This window comes from Rana temporaria, chromosome 5 (genome assembly GCF_905171775.1).
Source record: "Rana temporaria chromosome 5, aRanTem1.1, whole genome shotgun sequence".
In the NCBI taxonomy this organism is placed as follows: domain Eukaryota; kingdom Metazoa; phylum Chordata; class Amphibia; order Anura; family Ranidae; genus Rana; species Rana temporaria.
In genome coordinates, this window is record NC_053493.1 from 51,084,329 (window position 1) to 51,105,432 (window position 21,104).

Genomic DNA, 21,104 nt, shown 5'->3' on the forward strand with positions numbered 1-21,104 from the left:
CTCATTTGAAGTATCGGGCAAACTCTAACTAGCCAATAAAATCTGCAGGATCCTCTCAAAAATTACCCAATCAGGAGATATGCTATTTAATGTCTTTGGCCACTGTAAAGTAAACCTACACTTCATGTTAACAAATTAAAAGTAAAAGCCATGCATAAAAGAAAATAATACAAGATGCCTTTTTCTGGAAGTCAACATGTTTTTAATATCAGATATTTCTGGACTGTTGATACTAGGTTATACTGAAGACATCTGGATACGACTGGGGGTAGCTTTATTATAAAAAAAATGCCTCTTCTGTGCCAATTTAGGTTCACTTTATTACCAACTTGCCACTTTGTTACTAAGTCCCCTGTGTCATGGCTGTTCTCCATCAATTGGAAAATAGTGAGGAGAAGAGAAAGCTACCCAGGAGTGAATCCTGAAAACCCTAACTACATCCCAATGTACAGAGAAAATGGAGGGGTTCCCCCAGGGATTGTGCAGGTAAGGGAAAGGATACAGAAAATAGTAGTACTGAAAGCATATACAAGTATACATTTTATTGAGTATACATATGCTACAAGGTATACATAAATGACATCTAAAAGCAATGAATGGGACATATAAAAGAATATAGATGAACAGCTGCTAAATGTTGAAGCACACAATAATTCTAGACGTTAAGTCGAATATGAAGTGTGGTCACAACAAAACCCAACATGTTTCGGAAAACAGGGGGGGGGGGGCTAGATTTGTAGTGTGTTCACTTCCTTCCTCAGGGGTTCAGTAGAAGCATGTTGTTATATTTAGGTGATATGTCCTTTTCAAAGAGATATTGCACAGCACCAGTAAAGGTAAGCGGGACCTCAAGTCTTATAGTCTGCTGGGTCGCATGATGGAGCTCGGAAAACCATAGAAGAGGGAGCAGGGGGATATTTCCCAGACCTCTTAACTATTAATGGATTCCTTTTCTTGGAGCAAACATTGTGTATTGCAGAGATATCTATGTGGCTGGGGCAGCTTGTCTCGGTTTTAAAAGCGACGAATTAAAGCGATTAATCAAAGCTCGCAAGGATTGCCCGCAAACAGCAGGGAACGTGAAACTTTTGACACAGTTCCTCTGTTAGTAGTCAGTGAAGAAGAATCTCCTGGACATGCAGCCGCACAGTGAGAATGCTTCAGTGGCCAGAATGGCAGTTAGCCCTGACGTCAAGGAAAATCAGCCTTCAGTATCAGCCATCTTCTTGGGTTTGCTCTAATATAGGAGTCTTTGTAAACAACACCAGTTTACTGTACTTTAGGGTTTAGGAGGGCCATACTGTGGCCCATAGGAGTAGAAAATGCCCCAGAATCAGTGGGAGTAGACAATGTCCCAGGCTTCATGGTCAGTGGGAATAAAACTGTTTACAAAGTGCCTGTGGTCAGTAAGAGCAGGAATAGTGCCCTGTCGTTGGTTTTAGTATGAAGACTGGTGTCCCATTGATGGTTTCAGTGGGAGGAATAGCGTCCGATTGTTGGTGAATTGGAAGGAATAGTGCCCCATCGTTGGCGTTAACAGGAGGAATAGTGTCTTGTATCAGTGGGAGGAATGGTGTCTTGTATCAGTGGGAGGAATGGTTTCTTGTATCAGTGGGAGGAATGGTGTCTTGTATCAGTGGGAGGAATGGTGTCTTGTATTAGTGGGATGAATGGTGTCTTGTATCAGTGGGAGGAATAGTGTCTTGTATCAGTGGGAGGAATAGTGTCTTGTATCAGTGGGGGGAATAGTGTCTTAAATCAATGGGAGGAATAGTGTCTTGTATCAGTGGGAGGAATAGTGTATTGTATCAGTGGGAGGAATGGTTTCTTGTATCAGTGGGAGGAATAGTGTCTTGTTTCAGTGGGAGGAATGGTGTCTTGTATCAGTGGGAGGAATAGTGTCTTGAATCAATGGAAGGAATAGTGTATTGAATCAGTGGGAGGAATAGTGTCTTGTATCAGTGGGAGGAATAGTGTCTTGTATCAGTGGGAGGAATAGTGTCTTGAATCAATGGGAGGAATAGTGTCTTGTATCAGTGGGAGGAATAGTGTCTTGAATCAATGGAAGGAATAGTGTCTTGAATCAGTGGGAGGAATGGTTTCTTGTATCAGTGGGAGGAATGGTTTCTTGTATCAGTGGGAGGAATAGTGTCTTGTATCAGTGGGAGGAATGGTGTCTTGTATCAGTGGGAGGAATAGTGTCTTGTATCAGTGGGAGGAATGGTGTCTTGTATCAGTGGGAGGAATAGTGTCTTGGATCAGTGGGAGGAATAGTGTCTTGTTTCAGTGGGAGGAATGGTGTCTTGTATCAGTGGGAGGAATGGTGTCTTGTATCAGTGGGAGGAATGGTGTCTTGTATCAGTGGGAGGAATAGTGTCTTGGATCAGTGGGAGGAATGGTTTCTTGTATCAGTGGGAGGAATGGTGTCTTGTATCAGTGGGAGGAATAGTGTCTTGTATCAGTGGGAGGAATGGTTTCTTGTATCAGTGGGAGGAATAGTGTCTTGGATCAGTGGGAGGAATGGTGTCTTGTATCAGTGGGAGGAATAGTGCCTTGTATCAGTGGGATGAATAGTGTCTTGTATCAGTGGGAGGAATAGTGTCTTGTATCAGTGGGAGGAATAGTATCTTATATCAGTGGGAGGAATAGTGTCTTGAATCAATGGGAGGAATAGTGTCTTGTATCAGTGGGAGGAATAGTGTCTTGTATCAGTGGGAGGAATAGTGTCTTGTATCAGTGGGAGGAATAGTGTCTTGTATCAGTGGGAGGAATAGTGTCTTGTATCAGTTGGAGGACTAGTGCCCCAAGGACCAGATAAAGGCAAGCAAAAGGCTGCATCTGGCATAAGGCCTGCAGTTTAGAGACCACTACTCTAATATACTTTATTACTTAAATCTTATCTGTGATGAATGCGCTATTAACCTTTGCGGTTCCCTATACAGTGAACATTTGAAAATCTGCTTGCCTGCCACATGAAACAATGGAGGCTGTAAGCTCAGGTAAAAGTGTTTTCTGCATTGCCAGCTTTTCTTTTCCCACATCTATTTGAAAAAAAAATTGAATTCCAGCAATTTTTTGGCCAGCTACATGACATCCCAAGTTCCTCTTCCTCTCCCCCCTGCTACATGTTTTAATACCGCAGAGTGGAGCAGACATCATCACATATTATACTCCAGTATTGTACTGTCTGCCATGAAAATGTGGTGGTACACCCCTAGGGGGTGGGCCTATGACACCCTGGGCCCACTGGATATTGGTTGAATAATGCTGACCATCATTCAGCCTAAGGCCTGGTACACGCTATAGGATTGATCCGCGGATACGGTCCGTCGGACTGTATCCGCGGATAAATCCTCTGAGGATTTTAATCCGATGGAGTGTACACACCATCGGATCAAAATCCGCGCCGAATTCCCATCGCGGTGACGTGTCGCGCCGTCGCCGCGATGATGACGTAGCGACGCTGTCATATAAGGATATCCACGCATGCGTCGAATCATTACGACGCATGCGAGGGATGGGTTCGGACGGATCGATCCGGTGAGTCTGTACAGACCACCGGATCGATCCGCTGGAGCCGATTCCAGCAGATAGATTTGTTAGCATGTCTACAAATTTTTATCTGCTGGAAATCGGAAATATCCACGGATAAATATCCGCTGGAACGTACACACCAGGGGATCTGTCCGCTGAAACCGATCCGCTGAGATTTTTCAGCGGATGGATCCTCTCGTTTGTATGGGGCCTTAAGGTGCATTCACACCACGATTTTATCATCCTACTTGTTCTCACGATTCTTAGGTTTGAAATCGTACAAATCTGTATGGCAAAACGTATCCATTCACTTCCATTCATTAATGTAGGTCCCCAAGTGCATCCGATTTGATCCGCATCAGATTTGATACGATTTAAAATCGCATCAAAAATCGTGTTTGACCACGATTTTTGGTCCTGATTTGAAATCGTATTAAAATCGTGTCCGATTTTTTTTATATTGTGGTCAATCTAAATCGTAATAAATCGGATGACTGTGCGTTTTTATCCGATAAATCGTACCCGATTTTTTATTACGCATGCGCACTAGACACTGAAACGAGCTAGAAACTTCAAGAATCTTCTTTTTTTTTGTGAAAATCGGATGGAAAATTTAGCTGTGCGATTTATGAATCCGATTTAAAAAATACATTTTGACATACGATTACATATGATTTTGTCATATACGATTCCATCCAATTTAACGGTCCGATTATCGGATATAAAAATCGTGATGTGAACCTAGCCTAATAAATTAATCATGTTGGACCTCAGATAGTTTGTAGGGAACAGCTCCTGGTAGAACAGTAAAAGCGTTTTTTTTATTTTTTTTTTATTTTTTTTATACTAAATCAAATCAGCAATATAGATGGTGGCTGAATTTGTTTTATTTTGTTAGTGTTTTTTTTATTTTACTGTCACATGATCCAGCCAGTAACATACTTTCTTTCTTAGGATGGTAGCAGTATTTGTTTCCTTTAGCAATAAAGGTGTTACAAAACTGAAAAAATACTAACCATTGTAAGCACCCCTGTTAGGCCTCGTACACACGATAGGTTAACCAGAGGACAACGGTCTGATGGACCGTTTTCATCGGTCAAAACCGATCGTGTGTGGGCCCCATAGGTTATTTAACCATCGGTTAAAAAAAAGCCAACTTGCTTTAAATATACCCGATGGATTCCTAACCGATAGGTCAAAACCGATCGTTAGTAGGCACAACCATCGGTTAAAAATCCAGGCATGCTCAGAATCAAGTGAACGCATGCTTGGAAGCATTGAAGTTCATTTTTTTCAGCGCGTCGTTGTGTTTTACGTCACCGCGTTTTACGTTCCTTCAGACCGTTCTCATCGGATGGACTGATCGTGTGTATGAGGCTTTAGTGTTAAATGGTTTGTCTCAATCCTAAACTTTCTTTTTGCTAGACAGCTTGGTCTGTTAAAGGAAGTTGAAAAATACTAGACTAACTGGCTTGACCACCAGGTGAAAATAAGGGGGAATAAAAGAAAAAAAATGCAGCCACCATATCTAAGAATTGGTAAGCTGATTGATATTTAATACTTGCTGTTGGGTTTATTTACACTTTAAGCTGTTCTTTAATCTGAAATTGGGCAACTACTTAAAGAGGTTGTAAACCCTGGTGAAAAAAAAACCTGTACGACAAAGGCACAATGAGCTAGTATGCATCACATACTAGCTCATTATGAAATACACACAAAAAAATGCGCAAAAAAACAAAATTAAGCGAACAAACCAACAAGTGAACAAATAATCATAAATTAATGAATACTTCAAGTAGAAAAAAAGAATGATTGAAAATAAATCAATAGTAATGCCGCGTACACACGGTTGGAATTTCCGACAACAAATGTTCGATGTGAGCTTGTTGTTGGAAAATCCAACCATGTGTAGGCTCCATCGGACATTTGCTGTAGGAAATTCTGACAACAAAAATTTGAGAGCTGGTTCTCAATTTTTCCGACAACAAAGGTTCTTGTCGGAAATTCCGACCGTGTGTACACAATTCAACGCACAAAAACCTTACGCATGATCTGAATCAATTAGACGCATGCTTGGAATCATTGAAGTTCATTTTTCTCGGCTCGTCGTAGTGTTGTACGTCACCACATTCTTGACGTTCGGAATTTCCGACAACATTTGGGTGACCGTGTATATGCAAAACAAGTTTGAGCAAACTTTTAAGGGTCTAGGAAAAAGTTTTTTTCAACCCGATCATTAAAACGGTCTTGCCTACACACGATCGTAAAAAAACAAAATGCTCTAGCAAAGCGCGGTGACTTACAACACGTACGACGGCACTATAAAGGGGAAGTTCTATTCGGATGGCGCCAACCTTGGGGCTGCTTTAGCTGATTTTGTGTTAGTAAAAGACGATTTGCGCTTTTCTGTCTGTTACAGTGTGATGAATGTGCTTACTCCATTACGAATGCTAGTTTTACCAGAACGAGCGCTGCCGTCTCATAACTTGCTTCTGAGCATGCACGTTTTTTTCACGTCGTTAAAGCCTACACACGACCATTTTTTACAACCTTAAAAACTACAACGTTAAAAACGTCGTGAAAAAATAGAGCATGTTCGAAAAAAAAATTGGCCATTTTTTAGATCGTGAAAAATGCTCTGAAGCCCACACACGATCGTTTTTAATGACATGGAAAAAAAACACGTAATTTTTTAGAACCTGAAAAAACGGTCGTGTGTACGCGGCATAACACTCAATACTTTGTTTTCTAATAGGAAAACCTAGATTTGGCTGTATGCATCTCTAACTAAACTCTATTTTTAGTACACTATCTGCTACTGTTGGCAGCACGTTAAAAATATAACATCTTCATGTGTAATATTTCATAATTACCTAATTTAAAAAAATAAATACAATTTTTGCTTGTTTTCCAAATAAAAAATAAAAATTTTAGTTCTAAACTTTAGAAATTAGTAAAGAAAAGTACGTTAGCTGTTTCATTATTTCAAGTGAAATAGGTCACGTTGCATTTTGGGATTTCAGCAATTCCTTTCTTGGGAAGTTTTTAAATAACGAAAAATCGCTGAAGCCAACTACATGATATTATAAGAACTTAAAAGAACTCAGTCTATATTTTGTCTTTCAAGTTGATTTTACAATGCTGCTGTGCGCTGTATAAATGGAATACACGTGCGCGGGGTTGGTCGCTTCTCAGTGGGTTAAAGACTCCTTCAAGCGAGAAAGCTGAGTGACCTACATACCCTCTCCTCTTGCCGCTGTTAGCATAGCGATATTTGCTTTTAGAAATATCTTCCTCTTATGCCCTCGGAGCATTGCGGAAAAATGTGCCCATTAAAACAGAAAAGACAAACATTGCATATTCCCAAGACAAAACCCCCTTCTGCTTTGAATTTCCGTAATTCCGTAACGTTTTAATTTTTTTTTTTTTCATAACTTACATAACTCGGTTATCCTCCCTTGTGATTTAGTCCCATGCATATGGCTGGTGGTTTGTGACTGCCTTTGACATCAGGTAGGGATGGCACCTTGTGGGGTCAAAAATCATTCTTAACAATAGAATGTGACATATGGTTCTGATCATCTGTATTATTTGTATGCAAAGTGTGGCCTACAGTAGGTACCACTGGAGACACATATCTGCACTGTGTGTGGCAATAGAGGACACACAGCCAGATTTCTTTGAAAAAAGTTAGCGAACAACGTAGGGCTCTCCAGCACCCGAGGAGCGATTACATATATTTGCATATACTAGACTATGTAGGCTTAAAACACTGAGGGCCAGATTCATAAAAGAGATATGATGGCGTATCTCCTGATACGCCGTCGTATCTCTGAGATACGATTGTCGTATCTATGCGCCTGATTCATAGAATCAGTTACGCATAGATAGCCCTAAGATCCGACAGGTGTAACTGTGTTACACCGTCGGATCTTAGGCTGCAATTCTAGGTGGCGAATTCCATTGCGGTCGGGTAGAATATGCAAATGACTAGTTACGCAGATTCACGAACGTCCGCTTTGCCCGTCAATCTAAATTTACGTTGTTTCCGTAGAGATGCGTCGCCTAAAACTAAGCATGCCCTCTAGGTGGTGTAACCCATGTTAAGTATGGCGGTCGTTCCCGCGTTGAAATTTTAAATTTCACGTCGTTTGCTTAAGTCGTCCGTGAATTGCCGCTGGATGCAATTTACGTTAACGTCAAAACCAATGACGTACTTGCGATGTCATTTAGCGAAATGGACGTCGGGTAATTTTATGGACAGAGCATGCACAGTACGTTCGGCGCAGGAACGCGCCTAATTTAAATGGTGCCCGCCCCATTTGAATTAGGCTGGCTTGCGCCAAGCGGATTTACGCTACGCCGCCGCAAGTTTACAGGTAAGTGCTTTGTGAATCAGGCACTTACGCTGTAAACTTGCGGCGGTGTAACGTAAATGGGATACGTTACTCCGCGGCTAAGTTACGCGGAAATACGTGAATCTGGCCCTGAATACGTAAGTACATATAATATCTTTTCCTTTTTAAACCCACATTACATATGTGTCTCAGAAATAATTTTATTAAATTATCAAAATAGTCATATAATATAAAAATTAGAGTCGCTAAGATTAAGAACAGGACAACGTTGTCTCTAAAAACATTTGCACCAAACTTCAAAACTTTTCTGTAGAAAAATGTTCTACTCTTTAATTTTAGTGGCAGAGAGATTTTTTGTTATATGATTATTTTGAGTAGTTTAATAAAGTAAAATATTTGGGGGTATATTTACAACTTCCACCCAAGATTTGCACATGTTTTTAATCAGTCACAAAAGGTGTAAGGCTGGGTTCAGATATATGCAAATTGGATGCGTTTCCCCATATCCAGTTTACATGACATGCGAGTGTGACCGGCTCTCAATGGTCTGGGGCGGCCACGGAGAGGATTGCAAAAGGGTCCTGTGCATGTTTGGGTCTGGTTCAACCGGTGAACAGACAGGCACTGAACCCATGGCCACACATTTGTGAACCCTGCCTTAACCTCCCTGGCGGTATGATTCTTTCAGAAAAAACATGCTGAAAGCGGTACCATTATTTGCAAGGAAATTTGGCGTTTTATATTGTAGGTCTGTAATTTTTAGAAATAACTCACTTAAATCTGACCAAACAAGAGTCTAATAGGCATCCCGGGTATGACATTTTTTTAAAAACAAAATTATAAATTATAATATAATAAATAATTATAAATAATTATAACAAATAATAATATAATTATAATAAAAAATATTCAATAATGTAATCAAATTAAAATCACTGAAATTTGCTCAGTTGCAGAATTGTTGCTGTCATTATTTTTTTTTTTTTATGACGAATTTCCCCACAAATCGCTATCGCACAATTCTGCAAGTGATTATAAATTATTATCGCTGTTTTTTAGCTGATCTAAAACTATTTTTGACATAAAGGGACACTTTTGGTTGCTATGGACAATCTACAGTTTGCAGGGAGAAAGAAACGTTTTTATTATATAAAATGACATGCATGACACAGGACAGACCACTAGGGACAAGGGGGGTGTGTATTTTTTACATACAGTACTGTAATCTATAAGATTACAGTATACTGTATGTAAGGTGTTTGTTTACGTTTTTGAATTTGGCGCCGTTCTCCATCCCCGTGCGTCGTAACGTCGCAGGGAACGGAGATCGGCGTCACACGGAGGCACTATGTGAATCGAGCGAGGTCCCGCTCGCTCACACAGCGCGGTGGCATCGCTGGATCCAGGGACAAGGTAAGTAAACCATGCCTGTGGATCTAGCGAGGCAAGCCCGAGTCTGACTCGGGGTTACCGATCGTAGCAGGAAAATCTAACCCCGAGTCAGTCTCGGGAATACCGCCAGGCAGGTTAATTTTAGGTGAAAGTTGTGTGAATATTGGGTTATTTACTAAAGGCAAATCCACTTTGCACTACAAGTGCAAAGTGCACTTGAAATTGCACTGAAAGTGCACTTGGAAGTGCAGTCGCTGTAGATCCGAGGGGGACATGCAAGGAAAATAAAAAACAGCATTTTAGCTTGCTCATGATTGGATAATAAAATCAGCAGAGCTTCCCCTCATTTCAGATCTACCCCTCGGATTTACAATGACTGCACTTCCAAGTGCACTTTCAGTGCAATTTCAAGTGCACTTTGCACTTGTAGTTCAAAGTGGATTTGCCTTTTGTAAATAACCCCCAATGTGTGAAAACATTTATAAGTAGAACATTGTTTATAATTTTGGTGATGGTGATTTTTTTTTTTTTTTTTATATTTTATAACTATTTCATGAAATTAAGTAATTTTTTAGAGCACAAACTTAATGGGGGCTTTGAAAAAATATTATTTTATGTTCTATATATTAATGTTTAGTGGTTTAATAATGTCCAGGAGTATAAAGAATTCAACTTTGTTTTATATTTTTACATTTCTATTGGTCAAGCAAATGTAATTTACCGCCTTGCTATACACAGGATAACAGGATATTAAATTATACACACACACACACACACACACACAGCAGAAAGAGTCAACTAAATAACTCATAGGAGGGACACACAACCCTCCATTTGGCCTAGTAGATACAGTGACCTCTAGAACTGTAGCCCAGCTGTACAGCATACACTGAACTATGGAAGCACCATGTACTAATTTTTTATTTGCAAAATTATCAAGTAAGACATTCATACAAATAATATCATTTATACATTATGGGCCAGATTCATGTAGAGCGGGCGCAGCGTAACGTAACCGGTTTATGTTACAACGCCGCAATTTTTCCGATTTAGTGCCCGATCCACAAAGCACTTACCTGGAAATTTGCGGCGGTGTATCGTAAACAGGTCCGGCGCAAGGCGGTCCAATTCAAATGGGGCGGGTACCATTTAAATTAGGTGCGCTCCCGCGCCAGACGTACTGCGCATGCTCCCGTCGCAAATTTCCCGACGTGCTTTGTGCGAAATTACAACGCGCCGACGTTTTGTGAATCGCGACGTGAAAAAAGATTTACGCCAGGAAAAATAAAAGGTTTAAAAAAAATTCAAAAGCGACGCGGGAAAGACAGGCATACTTTAACATGGTGGAGTACTTTTACACCATGTTAAAGGTGCACTATCTTTGCGACGGAAATCTAACACTTGCGACGCCGTAACGACGGGAAAAATCTTCGTGGATCGGCGTAACTTCTAATTTGCATACCCGACGCTGGTTTACGACGCAAACTCCCCCCAGCGGTGGCCGCGGTACTGCATCCTAAGATCCGACAGTGTAAAACTATTACACCTGTCGGATCTTAGGGATATCTATGCGTAACTGATTCTATGAATCAGTCGCATAGATAGAAACAGGGATACGACGGCGTATCAGGAGAAACGCCGTCGTATCTCTTTGGTGAATCTGCCCCTTTAAACTTAAATTAATTGACCAAAATTTGTTTCCTTGTAGTACCCCGGCACCCAGGACACATGTCCCTGGTCTTCTTCTGGGTGCTACGGGTTTCTAGTGTTGCTATTATACCAAGTGTTATTCTATAATCAATTATACTTACATTTTTCTATATAAATACTGTATTTGCTAGTGTATAAGACTACCTTTTACACTAAAAAAAAAACTGGCCAAAAAGCAGAGGTCGTCTTATATGCCGGGTCAGCTGCTCGGATGCCTGCTGGATGTGCGGTAATTCTCTATGTAGCTTTGGCTATATACAGTATATACCGCTTAGCCAATCCCGGTGAGCGATTTATTCAAATGAATACAGAGCCTGCTCGGATTGGAGTAACAACCTCTGCCAATCCAAGCAGGCTACATACAGGCTTTGAGAGTCAGAGAGGCGTGGGCTAATGATGTTACAGCCTCTGCCAATCCAAGCAGGCTTTGTATTCATTAATATAATACATTGCTTGCTGTGATTGGCTCCAGCTCCAGCAAGAATGAAGAAGAATATGGCTCCAGAAGGAAGAAATATGAAGCGTTGGAAGCCTCGGAAGGGGGGTCGTCTTATACAGTGATTACAGGCAAAAAATCTTAAAAAAACTGTAAAATCAGGGGGTCGTATTATACGCCCGGTTGCCTTATACACCGGCAAATACGGTATTAATTTACTAATATAATTTATACTGTACAGTATATATATATATATATATATATATATATATATATATATATATATATATATATATATATATATATATATTCTGTACCAAAAGTTGCACAAAAGTGGGCATAACTAATTTATTAACTTACATGGGTTATTCAAATTTCAGATATTGGTAGAATAACTCTTCCTGTACTCAAAGTTACTACTCAACATAGTTTCCATCCAAGCTATGCATGTGTGCCATCGTTGAAGCAAACTCTTGAAACTTCCTTGAAAAAATATAAGGTGTGCACTGTTGTACCCACTTCTTCACAGCCACTTCCATCATGTCTGTGTCATCAAATCGTTGAAGACTGTTCCTCATTGGAATGAACAACCTGTGTGCATTGCTCTTGTCATTAGAGTCATCTCCATAAACATTCTATAGCTTTCTGTGGAATTTGGCCTGCCAGTCTACACCACAGTTTTGTCAAGAACTCAAAGACAGCATATGTTGCTTCTGCTTGGAATGCATTATTTACCTGCAAAAAGATAAGATTTACTATAGAGGAAGAGTTACTCTACCAACATGTGAATTTTGAATTTCCTACTTATTATATTAGACTCAGATTTGATGAAAATAGAGCTTTTTAATAGCCAATGGCAAGCAATTTAAATTAGGTTAGGTTCTGAGGTGTTTTTGGTGTCCTTTTGGTGGGCCAGCATACTAGAGGCTCAGGTTTGAGTGAGTTCAATTGCAAAACGCAGAGAGACTAAAGAGAGAGAAAATAGCAAACAGAAAGAAGAGAGAAGTGAGAAGAGATAGTGTGAGAAACAACAAACAGCCTCAAAGTAAGCAGAGGGATGACCTTACCATGTTTCCCCAAAAATAAACCTGGGTCGTATACTCATTTTGGACACCAAAAACACAATAGGGCTTATTTTCGGGGTAGGGCTTGCCATGCAGGAATCCCCAGTATGAACATACCAGTGAAAGGATCATATAATGCAAAAGGTGCTGCTGCAATACAGCTGTGCAAATACCCTTACCGTATATATTGCCGCTTGGAGCTTCCAGCACCTGCCTCGAGCTGTCTTCTCCACTCTGAACAGTGCAAGGAGGGGGACTGAGGTCCCCCGCCGACACCCAGCGCTTCCATCGCCTGCCCCAAGCCGTCTTCTCTGCTGTGAACACTGCAGGTAGGGGGCCGAGATTCCCCACTGGCTCTTCCATGACCAGCCCCAAGCTGTGTTCTCTGCTCTGAAAACTGCAGGGAGGGGGGGCGAGATCCCCCGCCGACAGCCAGGAGATCAGAGACACACACAGCACACCGCCGTAACAGAGGATTATACAGTGTTTCCCTGAAAAGCACACAAGCACTTCAAACTAGGTCTTATTTTGGGGGTAGGGCTTATATTGCAGCCTTCCTGGAAAATAGCGCTAGGTCTTATTTTTGGGGTAGGTCTTATTTTCGGGAAAACACGGTATCAGTCTGCTGCTGCTTTTTTTACTCTCCGATCTGCAGCCTTTTGGTTAAGAAAGGTCACCATTGCATTCCCACAATATTCATTTTTTATTTACAAGTAGCTATTTATCTTGTTATGTGAAAAAATACAAGAAAGAGTTGATGAAAAAATGGAAATGAGGTATTTTAGAATGTTGCTCACTACTTAAGCTACAAATTATTGATGCACAACAGGAACAAAGATTGAAAACGTGAAGAATGTAGATTGCAGATACTGTACATTGTAAACAAATGCTTCCTTCAGCGCTGTGACATAAAGTACAGAGAGAGGATGTCACAGTGTGATGGGATTCCGAATCAAAGGCCATATCAGCAGGTCCACCGTACAGAGCCGCATTTGACCCCGAGCATTTGTCATCCTGACACATGAAAGGATGAGTCCGTCAGATTGTCAGGTTTTTTAGACAGGTGTCATGTGTTAAATGTTTCATGAATATTCAAGAAATTCAAACACAAACATACACTTTGACACGCAACTCCACGCAAAAAAACAAACATTCAGTGAATTTATGATGCTGTTTTGGACAGCATATGCTAAAAGTTTAAAATTCTGCCCATTTTACCTGTAATCTGAGTTTTATTTATTTAATTGCTGCCAAATTCAGTAATTTTTTCAGCAAGGTTTTGTACGAGGGCTGTACCGAAATTCAAGCAAAAGTGGGCATATCATTGTTTTACAAGTAGGGGCTGTGAAGGAAAGGGATGGGGGCTGTTTGTGTACAGGGAAGGGCCAGAGGTATTTACAGATTTGTGTATGTGTGGGGCTGACATATATATATATATATGTACCTGTATATATATACAGGTGTGAGGGGGGCTGGCATATATACAGGTGTGGGGGGGGGTTGCTGACATATATACAGGTGTGGGAGGGGGGTTGACATATATGCAGGTGTGGGGGGGGCAGGCATATATACAGGTGTGGGGGGGGGTTGACATATTTACAGGTGTGAGGGGAGCTGACATATATACAGGTGTGAGGGGGGCTGACATATATACAGATGTGGGGGTGCTGACATATATACAGGTGTGAGGGGGGCTGACATATATACAGGTGTGGGAGGGGGGGCTGACATATATACAGGTGTGAGGGGGGCTGATATATATACAGGTGTGAGGGTGCTGACATATATACAGGTGTGAGAGGGGGGTTGACATATATACAGGTGTGAGGGGGGCTGACATATATACAGGTGTGTGAGGGGGGGCTGACATATATACAGGTGTGAGAGGGGGGTTGACATATATACAGGTGTGAGGGGGGCTGACATATATACAGGTGTGAGAGGGGCTGACATATATACAGGTGTGAGGGGGGCTGACATATATAAAGATGTGGGGGGCTGACATATATACAGGTGTGAGTGGGGTTGACATATATACAGGTGTGAGGAGGGCTGACATATATACAGGTGTGAGGAGGGCTGACATATATACAGGTGTGGGGGGCTGACATATATACAGGTGTGAGGGGAGCTGACATATATACAGGTGTGAGGGGGGCTGACATATATAAAGATGTGGGGGGCTGACATATATACAGGTGTGAGGGGGGCTGACATATATACAGGTGTGAGAGGGGCTGACATATATACAGGTGTGAGGGGGGCTGACATATATAAAGATGTGGGGGGCTGACATATATACAGGTGTGAGAGGGGCTGACATATATACAGGTGTGAGGGGGGCTGACATATATAAAGATGTGGGGGGCTGACATATATACAGGTGTGAGTGGGGTTGACATATATACAGGTGTGAGGAGGGCTGACATATATACAGGTGTGAGGAGGGCTGACATATATACAGGTGTGGGGGGCTGACATATATACAGGTGTGAGGGGGGCTGACATATATACAGGTGTGAGGGGGGCTGACATATATAAAGATGTGGGGGGCTGACATATATACAGGTGTGAGAGGGGCTGACATATATACAGGTGTGAGGGGGGCTGACATATATAAAGATGTGGGGGGCTGACATATATACAGGTGTGAGTGGGGTTGACATATATACAGGTGTGAGGAGGGCTGACATATATACAGGTGTGAGGAGGGCTGACATATATACAGGTGTGGGGGGCTGACATATATACAGGTGTGAGGGGGGCTGACATATATACAGGTGTGAGGGGGGCTGACATATATAAAGATGTGGGGGGCTGACATATATACAGGTGTGAGGAGGGCTGACATATATACAGGTGTGAGGGGGGCTGACATATATAAAGATGTGGGGGGCTGACATATATACAGGTGTGAGGGGGGCTGACATATATACAGGTGTGAGAGGGGGGTTGACATATATAAAGATGTCGGGGGCTGACATATATACAGGTGTGAGGGGGGCTGACATATATACAGGTGTGGGAGGGGGGCTGACATATATACAGGTGTGGGAGGGGGGCTGACATATATACAGGTGTGGGAGGGGGGGGTTGACATATATACAGGTGTGGGAGGCTGACATATATACAGGTGTGAGGGGGGCTGACATATATACAGGTGTGAGAGGGGGGTTGACATATATAAAGATGTCGGGGGCTGACATATATACAGGTGTGAGGGGGGCTGACATATATACAGGTGTGGGAGGGGGGTTGACATATATACAGGTGTGGGAGGGGGGGTTGACATATATACAGGTGTGGGAGGGGGGCTGACATATATACAGGTGTGGGAGGGGGGGGTTGACATATATACAGGTGTGGGAGGCTGACATATATACAGGTGTGAGGGGGGCTGACATATATACAGGTGTGAGAGGGGGGTTGACATATATAAAGATGTCGGGGGCTGACATATATACAGGTGTGAGGGGGGCTGACATATATACAGGTGTGGGAGGGGGGTTGACATATATACAGGTGTGGGAGGGGGGGTTGACATATATACAGGTGTGGGAGGGGGGGTTGACATGTATACAGGTGTGAGGGGGGCTGACATATATACAGGTGTGTTCAATGTTTCAGGTCCAATTTTGGTCCCAATTTTTGTCTGAATTCGGACCTGAAACGGACCAGAAGACGCACAGGACTACTCCTGTGCAATTTGCTCTGCAGCAGTCAGAGAGCTTTGTGAACTGTCTCCATTTAGAGCGGGCCACAATATCCTGACATGCATATTGGATGCGGGGAAACCTGCATCCAAGTCGCAATAGCGTGAACCCACCCTCAGGAGAAAGAGCAGATGTAACTTTGTTACTTTTCTCTCTTCCTATCAACATGTCCCTTATTAACACATGAACACTGCAACACAACTGATTGGCACCTTGTGCCGCTTCTCCCTCTCAAAGTCTGAGAGATTTATTTCCAGGTCAACTTCAATTGCTTACCCTATTTTAACCGCTTAAGGGACGCCGCACGCAGATTTACGTCAACAGAATGGCACGGACAGGCAAATGGAAGTACAGGTACGTCCTCTTTAATTTGCCACCGTGTGGTCGCTCGCGCGCCGCCAACGTTGCGCTCACGACCCTGTAGCGAGCTCTGTGACCGTGGCTACGGGACTCGATGTCTGCTGGTGTCCCCGAAGCTGAAGAATGGAGAGATGTCAGTGTAAACACAACATCTCCTCGTTCTTCCTAGTGACATGTCACTGATCGAATGCTCCCTCTCATCGGGAGCAGCATTCAGTGACGTGTCACTCATAGCCACGTCCCCTAACAGTTAGAATCACTCCCTAACACACACTTAACCCCTTCAGTGCCCCCTACAGGTTAACCCCTTCACTGCCAGTGTAATTTTTACAGTAATCAGTGCCTTTTTTTTAGCACTGGTCGCTGTAAAAATTACAATGGTGTCAAAAGTGTCCGATGTGTCTGCCATAATGTGGCAGTCACAATAAAAATCACTGATCGCCGCCATTACTAGTAAAAAAATGATATATATTAATAAAAATGCCATAAAACTATCCCCTATTTTGTAGATGCTATAACTTTTGGTAAAACCAGTCAATTAATGCCTATAGCGATTTTTTACAAAAAATATGTAGAATACGTATCGGCCTAAACTGAGATTTTTTTTTTTATTTATATATTTTTGGGGGATATTTATTATAGCAAAAAGTAAAAAATATCGAATTTTTTCGAATTTGTTCGCTCTATTTTTGTTTATAGTGAAAAAAATTAAAACTGCAGAGGTGATCAAATACCACCAAAAGAAAGCTCTATTTGTGGGGAAAAAAATACGTCAATTTTGTTTGGGAGCCACGTCGCACGACCGCGCAATTGTCAGTTTAAAGCGACGCAGTGCCAAATCGCAAAAAGTGGCCTGGTCTTTGGCCAGCCAAATGGTGCGGGGCTTAAGTGGTTAAATAATACATTTACTGATAAATGAATGAATACGTAGCTCTAATAATTTGTATCTTTTTAATCTGCCTATAGTTTAATAAAACAATGCAAACAATTATTGTAGTCATGGAGACACTAGTACAGGATGTTCAGTTACCAAAGAAGAGACCAAATAGTTGTGTGTAAATGGTCTAAAAATTCTAAATGATCTTATACATAGCTTAGGCCCTTTTCACACTACAAAATAAATCCGTTTTAATAATCCGTTTTAAAATCCGTCAGATAATGTTTAAAAACGGAAGTTAAACGTCCTTTTAAAATATCATTGCAGTCTATGGCATTTTTTAATGTTCCGTTAATATCCGTAATAGTCCGTTATAACGTACGGACGTTAGTTGTAACGGAATATGTGACGGGTCTTGCACTATTTTTTGTCCTTTTTTTGTCCGTTGCAATTAACGGATATATTAACGTCCGTTCTATTTTAACATTGAAGCCTATGGCGCACGGACGTTAGTAAATATCTCCGTAAATGTCCGTTATGTTAACGGACGTTAATTTTAATGAGCATGCTCAGTAAAGACTTCTGGAGCCTGGTCACATGGTTTTGCTCACTTCCCCCTCCCCTGTCTACACTTCCTTGATCCGGCAGGAGGGAGCAGCTTCGTCATCATCCGTCATCATCCGTCATCATCTGTCATCATCTGACGTAATTTCATCAAAATTTTATCACCATTGAAGGTGAGTGCATGTGTGGCTTTAAATATTTCTTTTTTTTTTTTACTTTTTCAGTGGTTTTGGGAACATGTGCTTGCAGCTGTCTGCATTTTTGTCCGCAGTTTGTATGGGTTAATGAATGTTTGGTAGTGAAGTTTGCATGATCGTTTTTGACCGTGTGTTGACACTCTGCGACATTCTTATGTCCGCCATTTACTTGCATTTTTGCAGGACATGTGCATTTTGGCATGCAGTTTTCATGGGGGCCTGAATGATGTTGCTAGGGTAGTGTGCAGCTTGATATTTGACCGTGTGTAGCAACATTGCCTTTTGTGTATATTTATATATAAAGTATAAAAATGAATGAATAAATTATATATATATATTCAATATATATAATTTTATATATATATATATAATTTATTCATCCTTTTTTTTCATTTTAAAAGTCAACATCATTTTTTTTTTGTTCTATAGTGAAAATGCCCAAGAAAATGTCAAAAAAAAAAGTAATGTCAGAAATTCCAGACAACTCTGATGTCACATCCTTGGACTCTAGTAGCCAGATGTCCTCAAGCTCCAGTGTGAGTATTTATTTATTTGATAATTTTCACATATCAATTAATTTTTATATACAGTATATGTAAAAATTAAACATCATTTTTTATTTTCTCTATCAGCATCATCATCATCATCATTCTCAAAAAAAAAGAAAGAGTTCTATGAGGGCATCTATGAAAAAGGTGAGTTTTCACTTTTTTGACTGTTTTTTAAAAAGAATGTTTATGGAAATATTTTATTTATTTTTTCTCTCTCTCACCCCCTCAGAAGCAACAATCACTTTCAAAAGTTATTTCTTCTGACTTTTCTGACGCAACAGAAGAAAAGACGTCAAGTGTGAGTATTTTCCCATTTGAGTAAACTGCAGAAATTATACTTAAAATAATACATTTTATATTTTGGTTTTACAGCATGAAGAATTTACTGGACCTTCGGAACATGAATCCGAGGAGGATAGTGTCCCTCAAGTGGCGGCCCCCCAGGACTCCCAGGATAGGCCTTCCAAAGATGCTGAACCAGTATGTATATTACCAAATTTTGTTTTTTGTTGTACATCTTTACGTATATTCATGTTTTTTTTTTTTTTTTTTAATATAGCTTCCCGCTCCTCAGTGTGCACCCACAAGAGGTAGACCCCGTATTCGTGGCAGAGGACGTGGTCGCGTGAGTATTTTATAGAGTGTGATTTGTTTCATTGTCAAATGAATACACAATACTTTTTTAAAAACTAATAACATATATCATTATATTTTCAGGGTGGCATTCGGCCTTGTCGGACTGAAGAAGGGCAGGTCTTTCCTCATCTGATCATAGATGATCAGATACTGATTTCTATGATTGAGGAACGTCCTGCCCTTTGGGATAAGTCCGACAAAAAGCACGCCAAGCGGGAGTTCTGCCGGGCTCTTTGGATGCAAATATTCAGTGCCATCTGTAACACCTGGGAGGACCTGTCCACACATGAGCAATGGATTGTCGGTAAAGATTTAATTTAATTTTCTATTATTTTACATGTTATTTTATTTTTTTAATAAACATATTTTTATTCTAGGTGAAAAAATAAAAGGTCACTGGCACTCCATCAGGGACCGCCACATGAGGGACTTAAGGGAGGAGGAACAAATGAGAAGTGGATCTGGGGCCTCCAGTAAAACCCCATATATACACCGCCCACTCCTCGGATTCCTACAAAAATGCCATGATATGCGGAAGTATGTCATATCTATGTTATTGTCCATGTGTAAATTCAAATAATTTTGAACAAAAAACTAATTATTTCTTTCAATCTCTCTTTCAGAACAAAATCCAGTCTATACATGGCTCCCTTGGCAGCACCAACAACCAACCCCCCCTCCCAACCCCTCCCTGGCCCATCCCCCGACACTGCTGATCAGGGGCAAGAAGCTTCTCCCCTACCAGCTTCCTCAACGTCACGACCAAGTCGCCAGAGGATAGAAGTATCCTTTGGAGATTTGGTCCAGCCGTTGGGGACTGGTAGGAAACAGCAAGTGGTACTGGACAATCTCATAAAGCTGACAAGGGACAGCTTTATGAGATTGGATGATAAAGTGGAATCCTTAAGGGAGGAGTTGTGCCGGTCACGGCAGGCGGGGGCAGGGCCGTCTACTGGTCCCCCTTCTGATATTCTACTTCATCTGCAAAGTCTGGCTCCCTTGGTGGAGAAATTGCCCTTTGAGAAGCAGTGTCAGTTCCGCAAGGAGTCAACAGACCTAGTGCTTAGATTCTGCTGCCCCACTCCAGACCCTCCCCCCTTCCTGCAACTCCACCTAACCTCCCAACCCCCTCACCTTTTCAATCCCCGTATTTATACATGTCCCCTACCCCAAGTTCACCAGACCGTCACCGTGCACCATCACGGCAAGCTTCTCCTGCCCGTCACCGTTCCCAAGCCCGTCACAGCTCCCGCTCCAGCCACCGGTCCCCTTCCCGCCGCTACAGGTCCCACACCCTGCCCCACTCCCTGGGATCCCAACAGCATTTGGGCCTTTCATCCACACCCTGCAATAGCATGATGCAATTGCTGTCCCAGGGAGAACCCTCTTTTTCAACCCCGTCCTTTTCACCTCTAACCAATTTTCCTCCTCCACCAAATCTTCGCACCCCTAACACTCCTTTTCAACACTATTCATTTCCACCAAAATCCTATCCTCTGGAAACGCCCAGAATCTACCCACAAGGTAGAGTGGACTCCTTGCGTTCCCCGGAGGACCCCAGTTCCCAACACCAATCACCATTCCCTCATCAACCCTCCTTTACAAACCTTTGACCTTTGTATATTTGTATATTGTATATTTTTGGATATTTTTTGTTGTAATTTTTTTTGGGCACTAATGTTTTGTTGGCACTAAAGCCATGATGCCCAGAC

General features: G+C 41.7%; 1 protein-coding gene across 1 annotated transcript in view; it reads left to right on the forward strand.

Annotated features, from left to right (window-relative positions):
* The window catches only part of GPR158 (G protein-coupled receptor 158), a 309,748-nt gene that overhangs the window by 224,334 nt on the left and 64,310 nt on the right, over window positions 1-21,104 (forward strand). The window lies entirely within an intron of this gene.